The sequence below is a fragment of the Piliocolobus tephrosceles genome, chromosome 1, assembly GCF_002776525.5.
Source record: "Piliocolobus tephrosceles isolate RC106 chromosome 1, ASM277652v3, whole genome shotgun sequence".
Lineage (NCBI taxonomy): Eukaryota > Metazoa > Chordata > Mammalia > Primates > Cercopithecidae > Piliocolobus > Piliocolobus tephrosceles.
The window spans coordinates 136,765,555-136,785,837 of NC_045434.1; the positions used below are offsets into that span (position 1 = coordinate 136,765,555).

At 37.3% G+C, this 20,283-nt stretch overlaps 1 protein-coding gene and 1 long non-coding RNA gene across 5 annotated transcripts in view; one reads left to right on the forward strand and one right to left on the reverse strand.

Moving 5' to 3' along the window:
• DDAH1 (dimethylarginine dimethylaminohydrolase 1) overlaps positions 1-20,283 on the forward strand; it is a 256,618-nt gene that overhangs the window by 196,041 nt on the left and 40,294 nt on the right. The window lies entirely within an intron of this gene.
• LOC111540241 overlaps positions 1-20,283 on the reverse strand; it is a 125,452-nt gene that overhangs the window by 22,272 nt on the left and 82,897 nt on the right. The window contains exon 3 of the long non-coding RNA XR_002730918.2: positions 3,339-3,408. This is a non-coding gene — a long non-coding RNA (uncharacterized LOC111540241). The remainder of the gene's footprint in view (positions 1-3,338; positions 3,409-20,283) is intronic.

The following is a 20,283-nucleotide window of genomic DNA, read 5'->3' on the forward strand; positions in this document are numbered from 1 at the left end:
TTATCTAGTTATAAGAAAATGAAGTTACATTTTTACATAACAGAATTTATAAGTTTTTAAATTCTCTACTAAACATTACTTAATGTCATAGGGTCAGGTTCATCATCTGTTAAATAGGGAAAATAATACCAACTTCACACAATTGTATAAGGCTTCAAGGAAAAGATTGAGAAAGAAAAAGAAAACTTCATACGCTTAAAAGAAAGATGTAACCGAGAATGTTAGGTAAGCTTGGGTTTTTAAACCAATGAGCTCTCTTGTTTTGGCAGAATTACTGTGGCTCCAGTGTGTGTTATGAATTTGAGAAGGGACAGCTGTTAGAAGGAGATGAGCTAGGAGGCTTTGCAATCATTCAGGCAACAGGAAATGAGGCCTTTTGTTAGGAAATTGCAGTGTACATGGGTTCAAGAGCCTTTCCAGTGGTAGAAACATGGAAAAGGGTGAGGAACTCAGAAGAAGTCAAAGATGACCTAAGATTCCAAGGTTGGTGATTAAAAGAGGATAGTGATGACATTAACTGAGTTGGAAAGTAAGGATGCCAGCAGGTTTGGGAAATAAAGTTCAGTTTAGAGTACAGTGAATACATAGGGTCAACAAATGCCTTGGAAAAGAAGAGAACAGTGAACAGTAGTATAATGAAGAGTGGGTGTGTGGTGTGGCTCTGGAGGCTGACTCACAAGTTACATAAGTGTTCAGTACCTCAGTTTCCTTTCTGTAGAATAGTGGTTCAAATATTATGTAATTCATAGATTTGTTAAGAAGCTTAAATATTAGGTCATCCTGGAAGAGAGCATAGTAGGGCACCATTATTGACTATAGCTATTGCAGCCATTTAGTGGAAGTCCGATGCTGTGGATGTGATGGAAAGAGCACTGCTCCCTGCCCTGGGAGACAGAAGACACAGCTCTGAAATATAACTAGCTGGTGGCTTTGAACAAGAGGTTCAATTGGGCCTCAGTTTGTTCATCTGTGAAAACAAGGGAGTGGATAATTCTCTATAAGGCTACTTACATCCCTTAATATTATATGATTCCCTTGAGGTTAAAAACAAAACTTGCTACAAATAAACCATAATGGAAATAATGTATTCACTTATAATGGAGCAATAGATTAAGTTATATTTTAGTATCTATGTGCCTGACCTAAGACATATTTTTGCATTTAAAGCACATTAGGAAATTTAGAAATGGTAAAGGTAAAAAGCTTTTTGAAATTTGCCTTCAGAAATATTTTTAATTTAGAATTTTAGCTGTGCCTCATTATCTCTACCTGTCACTATACATTTTCTGTAGGGTTTCATATAAACGTACAGTGCCTTTTCCTGTTATACTTGCTTAGTGATGTCACAAAACACCTGTCTGGATGCTTACTTCATTTGCAAGGATAGAATAGGGCATTTTGTTTGCTAGGATTTCCACTTGTTGAAAAGAATCCCAGAGGGCCAGCCATGGTGGCTCATCCCTATAATCTCAGCCCATTGGGAGGCCAAGGTGGGTACATCACTTGAATTCAGAAGTTTGAGACCAGCCTCGGCAACATGGTGAAAACCTGTCTCTACAAAAAAATACAAAAATTACCTGGATGTGATGGCACATGCTGTGGTCCCAGCTACTAGAGAGGCTGAGATGGGGGGATCTCTTGCATCCCAGAGGTCGAGGCTGCAGTGTGCTGTGATTGTGCCTTTGCATTCCAGCCTGGGTGGCAAAGCAAGACCCTGTCTCAAAAAAACAATAAAAAATAAAAAATCCCAGGTTCCATAGAGAGAGTACTCATTTACTATTACTTTTTCTGCCTTCTATAGCAGAGTACAATCCTCTTTCCATTACATTACTAGAAATTTTTATTAATGAAGACATGCTAAGCACATAACCAAAGCTAAGATTTTCATTTTGGCATATTTAGGGAGAAACTATGAGGAGGAGGAGATACAAAATGGCCTCCTCATAATAGCTTACACCTGCTCTCTATCACTTTACCTTTAATAGGGGTGATTCCATTTACCCTCATTAACTTCTTTTAGCCCTTTTTGGTTTTCAAAAATTGATTCCATTTGTATTGAACAGAATAGTCTTTTACTTATGTCCTTCATAAAACGGCAGTATGCAAAATATGATTGAAATAAGGAATGAAGTCCAATAAGTCATGTATAAAAATTAGTCTAATTATTTTATTACCTCCTATTCATGCTGAAAACTTTACTCATATGACACGTTTTATGCTCATGTTATATACACATTTGCCAAGTGTTCAGCTGTCAGAAATTAGAGATCAAATACAAAAATTGTGTTACAGTTTGTACTATATATTTTCCAATTCTTTAGGTGGGCAGCCTTCAAATATTAATGAAGAGGAAGAGAGGTTATCAATTTAGTTGGGAAGCCAAATCTTCAGTCATCAAATGGATTACTCAAAAGTTTTACTGAATGTGTGTGTGTGTGTATGTGTCAACTTGTATGGGGGTGGGGGGATGAGGGGGAGAAGGAAAAAGGCAGATGTTTTGCTTCCTGAAACAATCTGTGAAGGAAAGTCTGGCAGACATTGTAAATCGCTTTGATTTTTACATTTTCCTTATCAATACCAACCGAAAAACACCTAGACCATTAATTTTGAATTGTACAGAAACCTCTAAAAATGTACCTGCCTGCCTAATATCACAGAGGACCATGGTCCTCACTCTTGTTTTTCAGTGCAAGCCACATTTATTCTGTGGCCTTTGGGTTTGGTTAGATGGCAGATGGTTCCTTGTTTGGTGCCATGAAATGATGAAATTCCAGCCAATATGAAAACTTTAAATGAAATCTGGTAATTTGTGCTTGGCGTCTAGAAGACAATTTAAATATATATGTATATATAATTAATAATGTATTAATGATTCTAAAACTTTAAAAGTAGAAACAACTTTCTACTCGTAGTCTTAACATTGGCTTTTCATATCAAAACCATTTTTAGTTCATCAGGAATCTTGTTAAACTGTAAACAAGGGGACTTGGGTTCTAATCCTGCTTCTGCCTCTGGCAGGGGAGAGTCATGCCAACCTGGTGGGAATTGGTCACCTAAGCTGTATGACCACAAACGTCTCTTGTGAGTTTTACCTTTCATGATTCTGTGAACTAAATATCCTGTGCTAGTTTCTTTTAATTCCCCAGTCCAGAAATTTACCACACAGATACCTGCATGTAGCTTTGACATACATTAGGTGATCAGTTAATATTTGGTAAAGTAACACTGTGTTTTGCTATTTCAGATGGGTTGTAAAAGTACTGTAATTTTGCAGCTTTTTATATTGGGGCTATTACTCATTTGTGTCGAATCATATTGTTGCTTTAACATTTACTTACTCTCAGTTGCTTTGTGCATCATTTAGAGTTGGTTTTTATGCATTCTCACTAAAGTATTTCAGCAGGGAAGCTGCAGGAAAATTTTTTTTTTATTTTGCCTAATCTTGGGAACTCTAAGAAAATAGACACAAATATTTTCATCATCATAAGGTAATCCAGGGAGTGAATTTCACTTTTGTCCAGCTTGATTTTGCAAAAAAAAAAAAAAAAAAAAAAAAAACCCATTCTGGATACACAGGCAGCTTATTCCAAACCAGTTACCCTGTGAAAAGAAAAGCTTTTCCAACTCTGCTCACTGGAAAACTGCCTGGATAGAGGCAAGCATTTGGTACCCTGAATTTGGAGAGACCTAGACTTTCTTCTAAGGCTCTAAGATGGATATAGAATTTAAAAATTATAAGAAATAACTATGCTGTTTGATGAAAGAATTTTAAGGTTAACACATCTGTTTCCTTAACTTTATTTTTTTCCATTACATATTTTCAGTTAATATCTAAATGGGGGATAAACTGCTCATCAGGCAGGTAGTGTAAATAGTGCACTAGTTATTTTTAAATGCCTAATTCCATACGGTATCTATTCAGCTTTACATATTTTCAGTAGTTAACACCCTAATAGGAGTGGCTTAATAAGCCATTTACAATAGAGGCGGTTAACTAGTTATGCTATTAAAAAGCAAACTTTAAAGCATTTAAGCCATTGTGTTACTATTAGCTCTGAGAGGCAAACGTAAGATTTATAAGGTTCTAATTTGAACCCCAGAATAAATGAAGGTAAGGGAAGCCAAAACTTCCCCGGTGTTGAGGAAAAACCTTTGCTTTCTCACTTCCCATGAATAGCAGTATTGTCCACCACCATTAGTACAGGGGCACCAGGGCCTTGCCATTCCATGCTTAGGCTTGTTTTTATTTTTAAGGAATGTTGGAAAATTGTGGAAATGAATGTTTTTTCTTCCCTTTTTTCCTTAATACCTCATGGATCCTGACCTTTTTCTTTAAACTGGTTTAATATGTGTTTCCCTTAAGGTTGCTCATTGACCCAAAAATAAGTTTGAGTTTCTTTTTCCATGATCTCCTCTAAAGAATTCTGTTAATAGCATACTAAACTGGATTACAAACTTACTGAATAAGAGCTTTGAATTCTGGGCAACCTTGGAATAAAGGGCACAGAAAGAGTAATACTGCATAGAATGAAACTGGGCAAGTTGGTATAAAGGAAAGGAATGCAACTGTATGGTTGATGTGATCAACATCGTCTAGAAGGTTTATTAGCAATTTAATGGAATATGGCTATTCAAGCACAATAATGGCTTCAGTTGAAATGTCTGTTCTCCTCTTTTTCCCATACACTTTGGAATGAGTAGAATGTGACAGTTGAGCTTTCAACAAGCTTCATGAATTTTAAATCCTTTTTAGTTATAAAATGAGGTACATGGCATGTAGTCAGTGTGGACAAGGAGCTGGCAGCCTCATCTAGTCTTATGGAATATCAGGTGTCTTCAAGATAATGAGGGCTCAAGTTGACCAGGTGCATTCTGGGTGTGCTCTGTATATCCACAGAGAACAGAGGGACCTCTCTCTGTGCAACATCCAATGATTACTTTGCAGTTGTAAGGTTACTTTCTCAACATTTGCTACAAGACCTAAAAACTTGGTATCGTCACAGAAGAAAACCCGTGCTGATGTCTCAGAACAATTTCTTTTTGGCAGCTAATATTTTTATTTTGTTCTATCTCTGGTTGATTCATGCATATTTAGAGAAGAAACACTCTGTGAATTGTGAAACACTCTGTGAATTGCTTTTTGTCCTCGATTTTTAACACCTATCCTAATTGATCCTGGAGTATTTCTTTAAATATTTAATTTTTTAATAAACTTCTCAAATTCTATTACCACCATAAAAGTCTGTATCTCTGCTTTGGGTTCAGTCTTGAAGTACTCTAAAATTCAATACGAGGAGCTTTACTTATTTTATTTGCAGTTACCTAACAACAAAAGACTGTTTTCAGAAGATAACTTTTTTTCAGAAAATCTAATTTAAAGCAATCTCAATTTAAATAGTATGAATTTAAATTTAGTGTCCTGTGCTTTATTTAACTGTATTTGTGCTTATAGGATAATTTTATAATAGTATGAGCAAAAAAAATTCTCATAAAAATACTTAATAGGAATGTGTTGAAGTTTGTGTGATAGATTATTAACAGTAAGTGTTATCTATGCATAGGTGTTGGGATTACAAACATTTTTAATGGTTTTGACTTATCTATACTTTCTAATTTCTCTACATTAAATTTGTGGGATGGGATGTGTTACCTTTTTCACTTCAAGTCCAGAGAGAATGGGCTTTAAATAAACCCCTCAGAGAGATTAAATACATTTTTGCAGTTTGGAAACACCAAGGATAGGTGTCTGGGAGATATAGAGGATTAGCAGCTGGTGACTAACAGGTTAGGTAGGAAGCCAAGAAAGTGCTACTGTGTTGGTCATAGCTGCACTGCCAGAGTTTGTGAACAAAGGATATGAAGTGTTTACATGGACTAGAAATAGGTCGTGTAGGAGAAAAAGTTGGTCTGGGGCTGTTTCGAGTTCAGTCTAAAATAAGAGTCCAGGGAAGTATGGGGACTCAGTGAGAGCCTGGATGGAGTAGACCACAGGTGAACCAGGGGTGGATAACCCAAGCAAAAAAGACTCCGGTGATGCAGCTTCCAGTGGTCCAGTCTCCCATATCCAGAGTCACGTTAGTATTTGGATGTTTAGAGTAATAGAAAGTATGCATTGACGAGCTGTGTCCCCTGCCTTGAGAATCAGAATGGGCAATAGTTACTGGAGTTGTAGGCAGTGGATGAAGTTTTAATATTTAGGCTTTGGGATCCCAAGTATCTCTTAACTTCTTCCACCAGTGTCACATCAACCATTTTCCGCAAACCACAGCTCTTTCCATTTTTGCACATTTCCTTTTAGACTTAACTAAAAAGGTATACTTAACAGGCATACTTTAAAAACAAATTGTTGTAATCTTAGTTTTTTGTGTCTTTTAACTGCTAAATTTGCCCACATTCTTTTTGTTCTTAGAGCTGTCTCTTAGTTTCTCCCTGGATATTTACTGTCTCTTAGTTTCTCCCTGGGTATTTATAAGGATACCATATTAGTCTTTTTTCACACTGCTATAAAGATACTACCGCAGACTGGGTAATTTATACAGGAAAGAGGTTTGACTCACAGTTCCGCATGGCTGGGGAGGTCTCAAGCAATTTGAAATCATGGCAGAAGGCAAAGGAGAAGCAAATACCTTCTTCACAAGGTAACAGGAAAGAGAGTGTGTGAAGGAGGAACTATCAAACACTTATAAAACCATTAGATCTTGTGAGAACTCACTCATCATCATGAGAACAGCATGGGGAAAACTGCCCCCATGATCCAATAACCTCCCTCCCTCAATGCTTGGGGATTGTACAGGTCCCTCCCTTGATACGTGGGACATGGGGATTACAATTTGAGATGAGATTTGGTTAGGAATACAGAGCCAAACCATATCAGATACTCTTTAGTTCACTGACCAGATACTAAATGACATTGAGCACTAAAGTATGTTACATTATGCCCTGAAGACCTGAGTTTATCTAGTTTTCAAAGTTCATGTGGTACCATCCAGGAGAAAGTGAAGCAACAAGAAAAATCTAGCTAACTATATCATGTCAATAAGAAATACTTCAGTTATATATTTGCATAATACTGAAATGAATTTAGTTTTGATAGCATAAACAGAACTGTGTTCACTAGGGACTTATTTCAAGATTTGAATATCAACTTATATAATATTAAATTTAGTTAAGATACTTCAGAAAATTTTACAGACTATACCCCACTATTAAACTAAGTGGTGTTTTGCCAACAGATTGTGTGCTTTGTTCGACTATAAGCTTTGTACATTTCATAACAAGCACATTCCTGTTCTGAAATGGAATGCACCCAATCTATAATAAATCTGCTTGAGAGACAATGGATCCTAGCCAGCTCTGCCTTGGTTCAAGGAAAAAGACAATAAATAGGGGGCAGTGACATTTATGAGAATCTAATTTCATTATGCTCTGCCTCATAGGAAGAGAATCTAGATGGTGTTAAGGTTATTGTACTTTGAGTATTACTCAAAACCAGATATGAAGTACCTTCTGTGTTATATTCCTAATGGTTATTCCTCCAATGAGTGTTTTACTTAAAAATTAGTTAATATTTACTGATAAATTAGAAGTAAAACCAACATTTTTTAAAAAAAGGAGAAAAAAACTATAATGGCAAAACTATAATGGCAAGAAAAATATGGCTTACCATATTTTTCAAAGTAATTTGGGAAAGGCAAACTCATTAGCTAGATGATAATTAGTTTTCCTTGGTAGAATATTGACTGGAATGTTTCTATTGGGAAAATACTGTTGAACTGTTTCCGATCTTTTCCAGCTGAGGATGCCCAGATTTGATAACAGTGAAGAAAAATTCTTCACTATTTTTTAACACAGTGTTAGAACATGGACAGTTATCATAACCAAGGACAATTTCTTGAAACTAGCCATTTTGTACAACTATGGTTGGAAATGAGCCTTTGTTTAATACTTATAAGCATCCAAATACTCAGCTGGTGTTTTTTCACTAACATATTTTAAAAAAGTTCCAAGAGAAGCAAATGTATGAACATATGACAAAGGGTGAATATTTGCAAAATCATTTGCCATGCTTCAGCCTGGAATCAGAAGGCAGCTTCTCAGAATTAATTACTATGCACTCTGCTTATCCTGACTAGAGCCTTTCACAACCATCTCTAATGAAGCCTTTAATAACACACAAAAAAGCTGAGGACTAGGAAGGAAAAAAATAAGCACCAAAGTTCCTCCCCAGAAATCATCCCAGTGTTCCAAAAACCATCTTGCATGTCATGTTCAAACCTGGGGCAAGGTAGAACAGTCAAAAAAAGCACCAACTTGCACCAGTTGTTGAGAAAGCTCCACAATTGGTGAAAAATTAGCAAATACAATATTTTTAAAAGAAATGCAGCCTTACTCATGCAGCAATCATTGAGGGTATACTAATGAAGTGTTTCTCAGTTCAGATCTTTAGGGGACCTACTTGAATAAGTGAATACAAATGTGTTTTAATTAGCACAGCAATGTTCATTTAGTCCTATGGTGCTATATAGTGTGAATGTATTTTGGACTGACTGATCTGAAATGTGTTTGAAAGTTGTTCTTGCTATATAGCCTTGCCTACACTATTGATTTGCTTAATGCACTTCACCTTGTCTCCAATTCAAGTGATCATAATTTCAAAATTGATGATTTCTGAAAGAATAAAATCTTATGCTACCGGTATGGTTGTTTTTTGTTGTTGTTTGAGACACAGTATTACTATGTTGCCCAGGCTGGAGTGCAGTGGCTATTCACAGGTGTGAACATACTGCACTGCAGCCTCAAACTGCTGGCCTCAAAGGATCCCCCCACCTTAGCCTCCCAAGTAGTGAGGCTTCAGGCATGTGCCACTGTGCCCAGCTTTACTGCTGTATTTTATATAGCATCTACAAAACTGAATTTAACAGGAAAATGTATAGGCAAGTGGCAAGAAGTAGCACTTGATGACCTCACTACCTATTACCTCTGGAAAGTTCATTACAATCCATTCATTTGTTTCCGGACCTTTATCTAGATGGTATTGGTGCAATCATAATGAATGTACATTAAGTAGCTCTTCCTGCCAAAGGGGGATTTTTGCATCCATTGCTGCAAACAGCTACCAAACTTTGCAACAGTAATGAATGAGAACTGTCTCCTGGAGTCTTTTTGTTAGAATAGTATTGTTAATATTAATGGACAAGGCAAGTTTCCTCACATCACTTCCTGCAGATCATGGTTTGAGTTAGCTCTTCTAATGTCTCTTAGATTTAAGTACCTTTTTGTATCATTGACTCCCAATTTTTATTTCTGGTTCTGACTACTCCCCTTGATCTCTCCATTTGAATACCTAGAAGTTATTTCAAACTCAACGTGGCCACACAGTTCTTGAATTTTTTCTCTACAACCTTGCTCCTCTCCCCAGAATTTTTCATATTAGAAATCAGTACACCGACCCACTCAATTGCTCAAGACAAAAATCTAAGTCACCCTGGGCTCTTCCTTTCCTTCACCCCCACATCCAGTCCACCAACTTCTGTCAACCCTCCAAAACACATTCCAAATTCAGCACTTTCTTTGTCTCCACTCTCACCACACTTGTGCTGACCACCATTGTCTTTCACTTGGACTACTGCAATTGCTTTTTGACTAAGTTCCCTTTTTCCATTTGTGCCTTCCAATCCATTTTCTATGATGCAGCTATCTAGAATTCATAAATTATATCACTCCCTTCCTGCAAACTCTCCAGTGACTTCCAATAATACTTAAAATTCCAATTCTTTTTGCAAGTCTACCAAGTCCGGCATGAGCTAACCCCATCCTCAACCCCAGCTTTATCTGGTAACATGCTGTATTAGTTTGTTAGTATCACTGACTGGACAGCTTAAATAACAGAGATATATTTTCTCACAATGCTGGAGGCTAGCAGTCTGAGATCAAGGTATTGGAAGGGTTGGTTTCTTCTGAGGCCTCTGCCTGGCTTGCAGATGGCCACCTGTGTCTTCACATGGCCTTTCATCTATGTCTCTATCCTAGTCTGCTCTTCTTATAAGGACACCAGTCATAGGGCTCATCCTAATGACCTCATTTTAGCCTGATTAGCTCTCTAAATACCCTATCTCTAAAGGCATTCACATTCTTAAGTCCTGGGAGTTTTCAACATATGAATCTTGAGGAGACACATAGCCCATAACACTTGCCCTCTTCATTTTAGCACCGTGCTAGCTGTCTTCCTGTTCCTTGAACACGTTAAGCTTGTTCCTACCTTGGAGCCTTTGCACTGGCTCTTGTTGGAACATTCTTTCTATGGGTAACAGAGTTGGTCCTTTCGGTCACTCAGATAGCACAAATGACACACTTTCAGAAAGGCTGTTCCTGACCTTCCAAACTACAGTAACTACCCTAGCCATTTTATGTCACATCTCCTAAATTAAATAACTGCATAGCACTTACCACTAATATTTTAATGTTTATTATTTATTGCCTATCTCTCCATATCCTCACCAGAATATACACAGGGCTCTTCTGTCTTCACTGATGTATTCTCGGAACCTAGAATAGTGCCAAGTATATTGAAAATGTTGAATAAATGTTTGTTGAATGACTAAGCGAATGAATAGAATTATTGGAGATGAGTGGTGGTTAGTGATTATTGGGACAAATAGGCCAATGGTAGTTTTCTCATCTGCAGGTTTTTAGAAATAAAGATGAATCTGCCCACCCTTGAAATGTCATAAGAGTTGTTTAAAAGAGGTCACACAGGTTGTATGGCTCTTGCCGTGGCTATGCCTTGTCTAAACAAGGTGGATTTTTTTTGCCTTATACTTGTTTATAACATTTCCAGAAATTCTGACTTACAAAGTTGTTCAGCTGTTCATTCAGTAAACATATACAGAGAGTCAGCTAGGGGCCAGAACTTGTTGATAGAATGCCCCCAGCCTGGGCGGCATAAGGAGACCCCATCTCTACAAAAAAAAAAAAAATGGCCATTGGGCACACACCTGTAGTCCCAGCTACTCAGGAGGCTGAGGTGGGAAGATTGCTTGAGCCAGGGAGGTCGAGGGAAGACAGAGTGAGACCCTGTCTCAAAAAAAAAAAAAAAAAGAGTCCCCTGGGAGGCTGGGGGGCACACAGAAGGAATCTCTGACCCAGCCAGGACCTGCATTTGGGCTGGGAGCAGGGATACGCTAGAAGGCTTTTAGGGCAGCTTAATGCCTACAATGTATTAATTGTATACTGAACATACAAAATATTTCCCATACATTAATCTGTTTGTGTCTGGCAGCATGCGACTCCTCTGAATTCACAGAAAATTATGGACACTTCAAGTACTATTTCTGGTGCTTATTTTGGATGATGTGCACAGCAAATTTTTATGCTTCTCAACATTCAGGAAAATTAGTTTAAAATTTTATAAACTTGTCAGTTCCCTGGTTTTTAGCCTACTAAATTTTGCAGGTCTTTTGGCAGCTGACACTTATTTTCATGTGGTATTTGGTGATAAATCATATTTTTATTTGCCCCCTGCAGACAGAATGTCAGTGGCTTTTAAGTACTCAATACATGTATTGTGTCATTATCGTCAACAAGGAATTGGACAGCTTGAATTAGTACATTATATATCAAGAGAGCTGACAAGACCAGCAGAGCTCCTGCCTTGTTTTTCATTTAGAAAGCTAAATGTCACTTCCAGCCTTCTTCCGGGAAACTGTCTTGTAGTGACATCTTTATGGAGGGGAGGGACCTTTGAACCTCTGGAAGTTTCTCAATGTATCCTCTCCAGATAATGAAAGGGATCTTTCCCAGTTTTGTCCAGAGTGCTCTTTATTTCTCCTGGCTCTGTGGGTTTGCCTTTTACATTTCTGTCTAATCTTCCTAGATGCTATATGCCCTTTGGATCTGAGCACTGGTTCAGAGATGAAGAGTGTTGAAACATTAATTCCAGCTCCGATATACAGAGCTGCAACAATTGTGCTTTATAAACTAACAATCCTAGGATGCTTTTAGCTTGACAATCTACTGTCTTCTATAGGTAGGATGGTCTTAGTGTTGTAAGTGGTTATAAATGGCATGGTGCATTCCTATAAAAAGAAAAAATCCTCCATTAATAGTTGTTTCTATATCAGAATTTAATGAGTTTTGTAAAGTGGCCTGTTATTACTGACTCTTTGGATACTACTTGTCAATTTTGTTGTATACATAAATGAGTTACTTTTAGCTGCAGCTAACAGAAAACTCAAATTGGTTAATAAAATGAAAAATCTCATATCTTAAGAACTCCAGGGCTCTAGGGTTGGATTTAGCAGCTCAAAATGTCATCAAAGACTCAAATTGTTTCCCTGTCTCTGCCCTGCGATATTTGGTGATGGATGTGTTCTCACCAGTTCCAGGTACAACATCTATACAGAACAATGTCCAAGGGAGGAAGAGGAATTATGTTTCTTTCAATGGCTCCAGGAACCTCTCAACAGACACCCCCTCACCGGCCAATATTGGGTCACTTGCACTAGTCCCTGGCATAAGAGACAGAACTGCCTTGACTGATTTAGACTGGGAGGTACCTTAAGGAATATGGTGATAATTAAATGACATAATCCATGCAAAATCACTTAGCACAATGCTTGGCACTTAGAAAGAGCTTAATAAATTGTACTTATTATTAATGATAGTAAGTGTTATGAGTGGTTAAGAGGTTAGTTCCTCAGACCTTGTTGATACTGATTGTGTGTTGAGGAGATAAAGATAACAGGGATCACCTGGGGAAGCCCATCTGCTCAAATCCTCAGAGCGCATAGCAGGACCCTACTCATAGGAAGGGAATGGGATAGGTTACTAGAATAGGACTCCAGGGAAAAGAACCAAAGCAGCACCCAGGTATATGATCAGGAGTAGGACAAAGCAGAAAGAATGATTTGACCCTGTGTCTCAGAGCATCGGCCTGGAGCTTGTTAGATCCTTCTCTCTCAGGTTAAGATCGATCATGGGAATAAATGAGTTATTTTTAGATGCAGCTAACAGAAAACTCAACTCATATTGGCTAGGGAAATGAAAAATCTCATATATCAAGAACTCCAGGGCTCTAGGATTGGGTTTAACAGCTCAGTCCAACTTACGGAATGAACCCAAAGTTGATGAAATCTACTACACTGCATGTGAATATAAATAAGAAAATACACAGAGGTTGGTAAATAAGCAGAGCCTGACATCTGTCTTACAGGAAAAGCATTGTAGATTCTCTGTGTCATATAATTATCTCACTACTGGCAAGTAATTAGCAGTCTTAGAGAAACTGTGTGATGGGTTCTTCCAAAAAAATAAAATATAAGTATCATAAGTTGGTGTTGAGTTGACACTCACACTCTTTGTTTCCTACTGCAGTGGAATCTTCTGTTTGCCTCTGAGGACTCCCATCTTTCTGGAGTTTTTTTAATCCACTTTTGGGTTTGCCCTATCTTGTCTGCATTCATATATCCAACCTCTTGCCTCTGATTGGATTTGTTAAATACCAGAATACTTTAATCATGAGTAACCATCTGGGGTATTTTCAGTAAATTCTATGGAAGGGAAATAGGATTACAGTTAGAGTAACATTTATAAATTCCAAAATTTTTTCTGGGGCTGCAACTCTTAGAAGTCTAGAGCTGGAAATGACCTCATTTTTAAGCTTTGTTCCCTCCGTTTACCAATATGGAAACCAAAATGCTAAATATCCTGGTTAATTTTTAGCAGTTTCCACTAGAAATAAACCCATATGTTTGGAAATCCAAGAAATCAATGGGAAAAAATGAAATGGATATGTAACAGTTTGTGGGAAATGTTTCAAGAGATCTTATTCATGTAAAAGTTATTATAAACAAAAAGTTCAGTAAGAGGGAAAATGAGCTGAGTGGTTTTAAACCTTAACACATGTTGACCATTTGATAAAATCATGAGTTCTCTGAATAATCACAAGGTTAATATTTATTTGACTTTGATAACTTTTAAAGATTGTCATGATTAAATAATTTCCAGTTCTGTTGACCATTTTTGTAGGACTAAGGCTCCCATTTGATTTGTTGGTTGTTTGTTTTTACCAGCTATCAGCTGAGAATTGCTCTCAGTTCCCAGAGGCTACCCCGTAGGCCCTCTTCAGGCAGTTCACAACATGGATGTTTACATTCTTCAAAACAGAAGATCAGAACATCTCTCTGACTTCTTTGTCTCTAACCTTCAAACCCACTTCTAAGGGTTCTCCTTAGGTCAAGCCCACCCAGGGTAATCTCCCTTTGATTAACTCAAGTCATCTGAGTAGATACTTTACACCTGCAAAATTTCTTTACTTGTGCTATGTAAAGTAACCAATCACAGAAATGATATCTTCATCATATTTTCAGGTCCTACTCACACTCAAAGGGGGAGAGATTTATACAGGACATGTACATCAGGGGGCAGCAATCATGGGCACCATTTTAGAATTCCACCTACCATACCTCCTAGTGTGGCAGAAACCCTTCTCATCTCTCTAAATTCATTGCATTTGTTTGGAGTGTATATAATGTCTTGGTTTGGAGTGTGTCTGCATATCCTTATGCTTTGGTAACCTCACTATTTAAAATACACTGTTGACTATCTATAGCTTTTTACACAAATAACTCCTCCTCATACTCTGATGAGAAAGTAGTGGCTCCCAAAATTTATTAGCCTTAGTTTATGTATGCTTAGAAAGGCAAAATTTAGACTCTTGAGAAACCAAATGCAAGTTCAAACTGCTGCAATTTGTAGCCTCTATCCTTCCATTTCTCCAGAATGTCTGAGTCCACATTTTTGTTCAATAAATAAATAATAGTGAACAAAATCTGTTTTGGAGAGAACAATAGCTCCTCACAGCCATTCAATTTCATTGTAGATACCTAAATTTTTTTGTTAGTAACAATATTGTGTAGGAAAGAATAACACAAACTTCAGAGAAAAGCCAGTTGAAATCTCAGCTCTCTGCTTACTCACTATGAGACTTTGATCAAATTTACTTACTCTGCCCCAGTCTTCTCATCTATAAAACAAATAATTTTTGTACTTGCTTCATCGGGTTGTAAAAGTTAAATAAGGTTAATATGAGTTCATAGCAGAGTGCCTGGCACATAGGAAGACTATACAAATGTTTGCTGTTATCATTGCTAACTGAATTTCTCCTGAGAACTTTGTCCTAAAATTAGAATATAGAAGAAGATTCCAATATGTTTTTATTTATAAATTTTTAAGACTGGATCATTGAGTATATTAAACGTCTGTTCGATCCCTTTTTGTTGGTAGTTTTGGCTAGTTTTAGTAGTCGACCCATACAGCCAGGAGTGGTGGCTCATGCCTGTAATCCCAGCACTTCGGGAGGCTGAAACAGGCGGAACACCTAAGGTCAGGAGTTTGAGACCGGCCTGGCCAACATGGCGAAACCCCATCTCTACTAAAAATACAAAATTGGCTGGATGTGGTGGCACAAGCCTGTAATCCAAGCTATTTGGGAGGCTGAGGCAGGAGAATCACTTGAACCTGGGAGGTGAAGGTTGCAGTGAGCTGAGATCGTGCCATTGCACTCCAGCCTGGGCAAAAAGAGTGAAACTCTGTCTCAAAAAAAGAAAAGAAAAGAAAGTAATCAACACGTATGGAAAAATTTAGGAGCGAACCACTGACCAAACCTAAGGCATCTCCAAATCGAAGGGTAGTAATGAATATGCAGGTTTTTCTTGGTGAAACAGGTTGGTGTGGTTTATATATTCTGTTCATATTACTTAGTGTTCTTAATCATTCTATAACTTAACATCCTAAGGCCCTCATATACAGAAATTGCATTTATCTCTGATATGAAGAGATCATGGAATACCAAGTCACCTTGGCACAGGATCTTGTAATACCCAGTGGACTTAAACGTACAGAATTGGAAGGCAGAAGGCATGGGCTCCAATTCTGATGTGGGCTGCACTCTATGGTAAGACCTCAGCAGAATCATAATCACACAGTGAAGTGAAAATGAGGATGGGCTCCGGAGGCTTGACTCGGCAAGTCAGTTAACCTCCCTTAGCCTCAGTTTAAGCAGATATAAAATGGGTATACTAATATCTATCCTTTCTACTTTTTGGAGTTATTGTGAGCATCACAACAAATATTCCATTTTATTGTCACTATATATTCAGAAGGTGTATCTGTCCCACTAGATTCATTTCACTGTGGCTTAAAAAAAAGAATTGTAGCCTGATTTGAAAAAAAAAAAAAAAAACAGTTGACATCCACCAAATGTTTATTGAACCGAGATGTTATTCACATGAAAAAATATATGTGAAAGTATGATACAACATTAAGCAATGTCATAAAATCAGCCAAGTGTACTAGCAAGTGGCCACAGTGACCAAAGATGTGCTGATTAACAAAGAAGATTAAAGTAGCATAAAGAAATAAAATGTGGCCTTTTGAATATGACCTTGGACAATATAGTAACTTTGATGCATCAGCAAGCACCAAGCCATCTGTGCCTTGATGTGCCAAGACAACAGCTTCTTGAGCAGCTTCCTCAGCATTATCTACATGTCACACTCAACATTAAAAGGCAAAGCAAAATCAGCAAAAAATTGGGAAATGAAACTATCTCACTACCAACAAAGCTATGTTGCTGCTGTTCAACTCTCTGGAGCCAGACAAGTGTATAGGATAGGATGATTCTATAATTTTAAAGCTCCTGTAATGTGATCAGTTACAAAGAAACCAGGAAAACTTAAGCAGGCATTGAAAACATAGTGGTGATGGTGGTGATAGCACAGCTTCCAGCACATGGCAGAACTGTGGGTGACTGAGACACGTCAACCACAAACAGGCCAACTTTGAGGGCCACGTTTATTTCATAGTATCTGGCAGCAGAAACAGCTGAAGGAAAGCAGCTTGGCTAACAGATTGGTGCATATTATTTAAGGAGCCACAGCTCAGAACTGTTCACCAGGCCCCACAAATACATTCACAACATTTAGAACAAAGATGTGAAACATTCAAAAGGGGCATTATTGAAAATAAACAGCAAAAGTCAATTTTGGAAAGGGTCACCTGGAAAATATTGCCCTGAAATAAACAGTATTAAACTAACAGTGCTATAACAAGTTATGAATATAGCTTCCTAGTAAAACTATATAAGGCTTTATTTTTGTTTTGTTTTATATTAGGGAGAGTTTGGGGGTTTTGGAGAGTTTTTTTAGTATTTTAGGTTTGAGGGAGATTTTGCAAGAACAAAAGGAAAACTGAACTTAAAAGATGTTTTATTTAATACAGAAAATTGTATTTTTTATCTTTTACTTGTTTTTGAAAGGTAGCCAAAATCCAAACAAAGGACTGAGTTAATTTGGGGCAAAATAATAATATCATCAATTACTAGTTTTGAGCACAATATGCCAGGCACTGAGCTAGGTGTTTTACATGTATTATCTTATTTGTTACTCATATCATCCCTGTTAGAGAGAAAGCACTATTCCCATTTGCAAGTCAAGAAACAGACTCGGAGAAGTGAATTTATCCAAGTCACATTGCTAATAAGTGATAAGGACTTTATTCTAATCCCTGGTTCTTGCCACTCACCATGAGGGTCTAAAGGGAGTGAAAAGAGAAGACAGGATGATGATGAAAACATGATAGGATGGAAATGAGAGCCATAAAAGAAGGAAAGAAGAGCATAGGAAAGGGAAAGGTAAGGAAGGAGACCAGGCATTGAGAAAGAGAAAGAATTCTTTAGACTGATTGGGCCCTTCAGAATGGTGATATTCTCAGTGACCATGATCATTCCGTATCATTTTAGCTGATGCTCTTTTGAGTCCTGTGGAACATCTTACCAGACAGGCCCACTTCCCACCTTATGTAGTACTTTCCAAGGGCTATTTCAAAGCAGAGGTTACACAAGAAATTTGCCACATGTCTTGACAGTTTCCAGGAGCTGGAAGGAAATCAGAATTGGATTATTTAAATTTAAATTTAAATGTATCCTCAATGTATGTGCTCTAACTGTATACTGGCTTTGCAAAAAAAAAAAAATCTGTAATTTTAATTCACAGGAAAGCAGATGGGATCTGTCATGGAGGGATAAAACACAAGAAACATGTCCAAATGTAAGAACAACAGCTTTTTTCTTGTGCACCAATTTTACAGTACAAGTATCTGTCACTGTGTATACACAAGCTGTTATTCATAAAAGAAATATTTATTCAGCAAATACTGTGTGACTTTTATGTACTTAATGACCAGAAGGAGCCTAAAAAGTTGATACTATAATGAATAAATACCCACTTTAAAGATGAGAAAACCGAGGCTCAGAATATTAAACAACCGGAGGACACTGGCTAATAAGTAGCAGAACTGGAAGCAGCAGAGGTGATCTGAAGCAGCTGTGGCCAGAGAAGAAATCTATGCTGTGATAAATAGTAGGAGGAGAAAAATGGGGCAAAAAATGCGAGTATAACATTATTTTAAGATGAAATCAAAGTGCATGTAGCATGAAAAGGGAGGGAAGAAAGGTCTTGTAAATTTTTTGAGTAAAGAATGAAAATTACTGTCTATACTTTATACCCTAAGGCTTGAATTAAGTAAGATTGTTTTTCTAATTTGCCCTTTTCATTTCTAATTTTGTGGGCTAAAATGACCCATTCAACTCAGCCGTTGGAATTAATCCTGTTTGTCCTGATGGTTTCTCTGAGTAATGCTAAGTTCCACACTGCAGGGTTAGTGTCTCAATGAAAGGTGGGTGTGTTATTTGGTCATTTTTTTTCCTCTTGGAAGTTAATTAAGTCAACATTAACCATGGCCATGTAACCACAGAATGGGCAGTTTCTTGAAGGCCCATGGTTTGGATCTTTTCCTGCAAAAACTCCCACTTCTATAGTTATATTTAGTGTTAGTCTAACTGCCTGAATAGCTGGCTTGCTATGGACCCATGTGTCAAGCCTGTTTGCAGCTGAATTTGTCTGCTTCAACGGAACCTCAGTGCCAAGAGTGTGTGGTTCCCAATGGACAGCCTGCTGAGTTCAGCCTCTCATTTCTTCCCCAGAAATCTCCCTGGGGTTAGCATTGCCGATTTGATGCCGTATGGCCCTGCAGTTCTCAAAACTGTTTACTTGATGTTTACAATCTTTTAAAAACTTGTCCATGTGCTTAACTCTGAAAGTAATGTAGTATCATCAACATGTGTGGTATGGACCTATCCTGATGACTGTTTGTATAGATGTGATTGAAATTTTTTAAGTACTGCCCATGCACAAAAGCTAGTTTTTGTTTTTTTTTGTTTTTTAATGTCAGTGCAGCTGTTTTAATTTAACAAAAAAAGAGAAGAAAAGAAAACCACAAACATTTTATCCTCTAAAACTTTAATTTTCAAAGACATAGGACATTTAAAGAAATGTAATGTTTCTGAAACTGGTATATATCCCTACTTCTGTTCTCCTCTGACTTTTAAGAATTGAATACAGTTCCTGAGTTGAGATGTTGCATAGTTACATACAAACTTTTCAAACCAAAATTTATGTTACTGCTCAACTCCTTGTAATCTTTGAAATGTTGTTATAATAGAAGCAGTAGCATTAGTAATAGAAACAAAAAGTAACTGTACATCTGTTCTCATGATCTCTCCCTAAGCTCAGTGAATTTTCCATGGACAAAGACAGCAGAGATGTCAAAAGGAAACAGTTGTGTTTTCCTGGGTTCACAGTAGCCCAACAAGTCATGGTAAATATTGTGTTTGCTCCTTATTTGATGCTGTAGCAACAGTTCCACTTCCTATTACATAGGAAAACCTATTCTGCTGTTAAAAAAAGGTCACTGAATGTATTTACTACAACATTAAGACCATTTTGTCCATGGAAATATTTTTTATTGTTCTGAGTCACTCCAGTTTGTGGAATTTTTACATGAGTTCCAGGACAAGGATGAGATGATATATTTATTTTACTCTGTATCCTCTTTAAATGTTTTTTGAATGCATGAATGTCAGGCTTGTTGTCAAAGTATTTCCATATTTTTATTACTTTAGAAGTAGCTCTGCTCTATTTTTGTCTCTTAAACTCTTTACTGACAATTCACACTGTGTACTCAGCATGCTGTATTTTGGCAGAACTACCTGCTTTGCCCAGTGTGACGTGATCTCTTGTTCCCTTAGCCCCTATTCAAGTCATCTCAATGTATGTCTTTACTATCCTAAAGGTTTTGCAGACCTTTGAAAATACAGAAATTGTTTTGTTGAGCTGCTGGAAGGACTTAAATTAAATTGTGAGCTTCAATTTGTTATGTTTCACATTC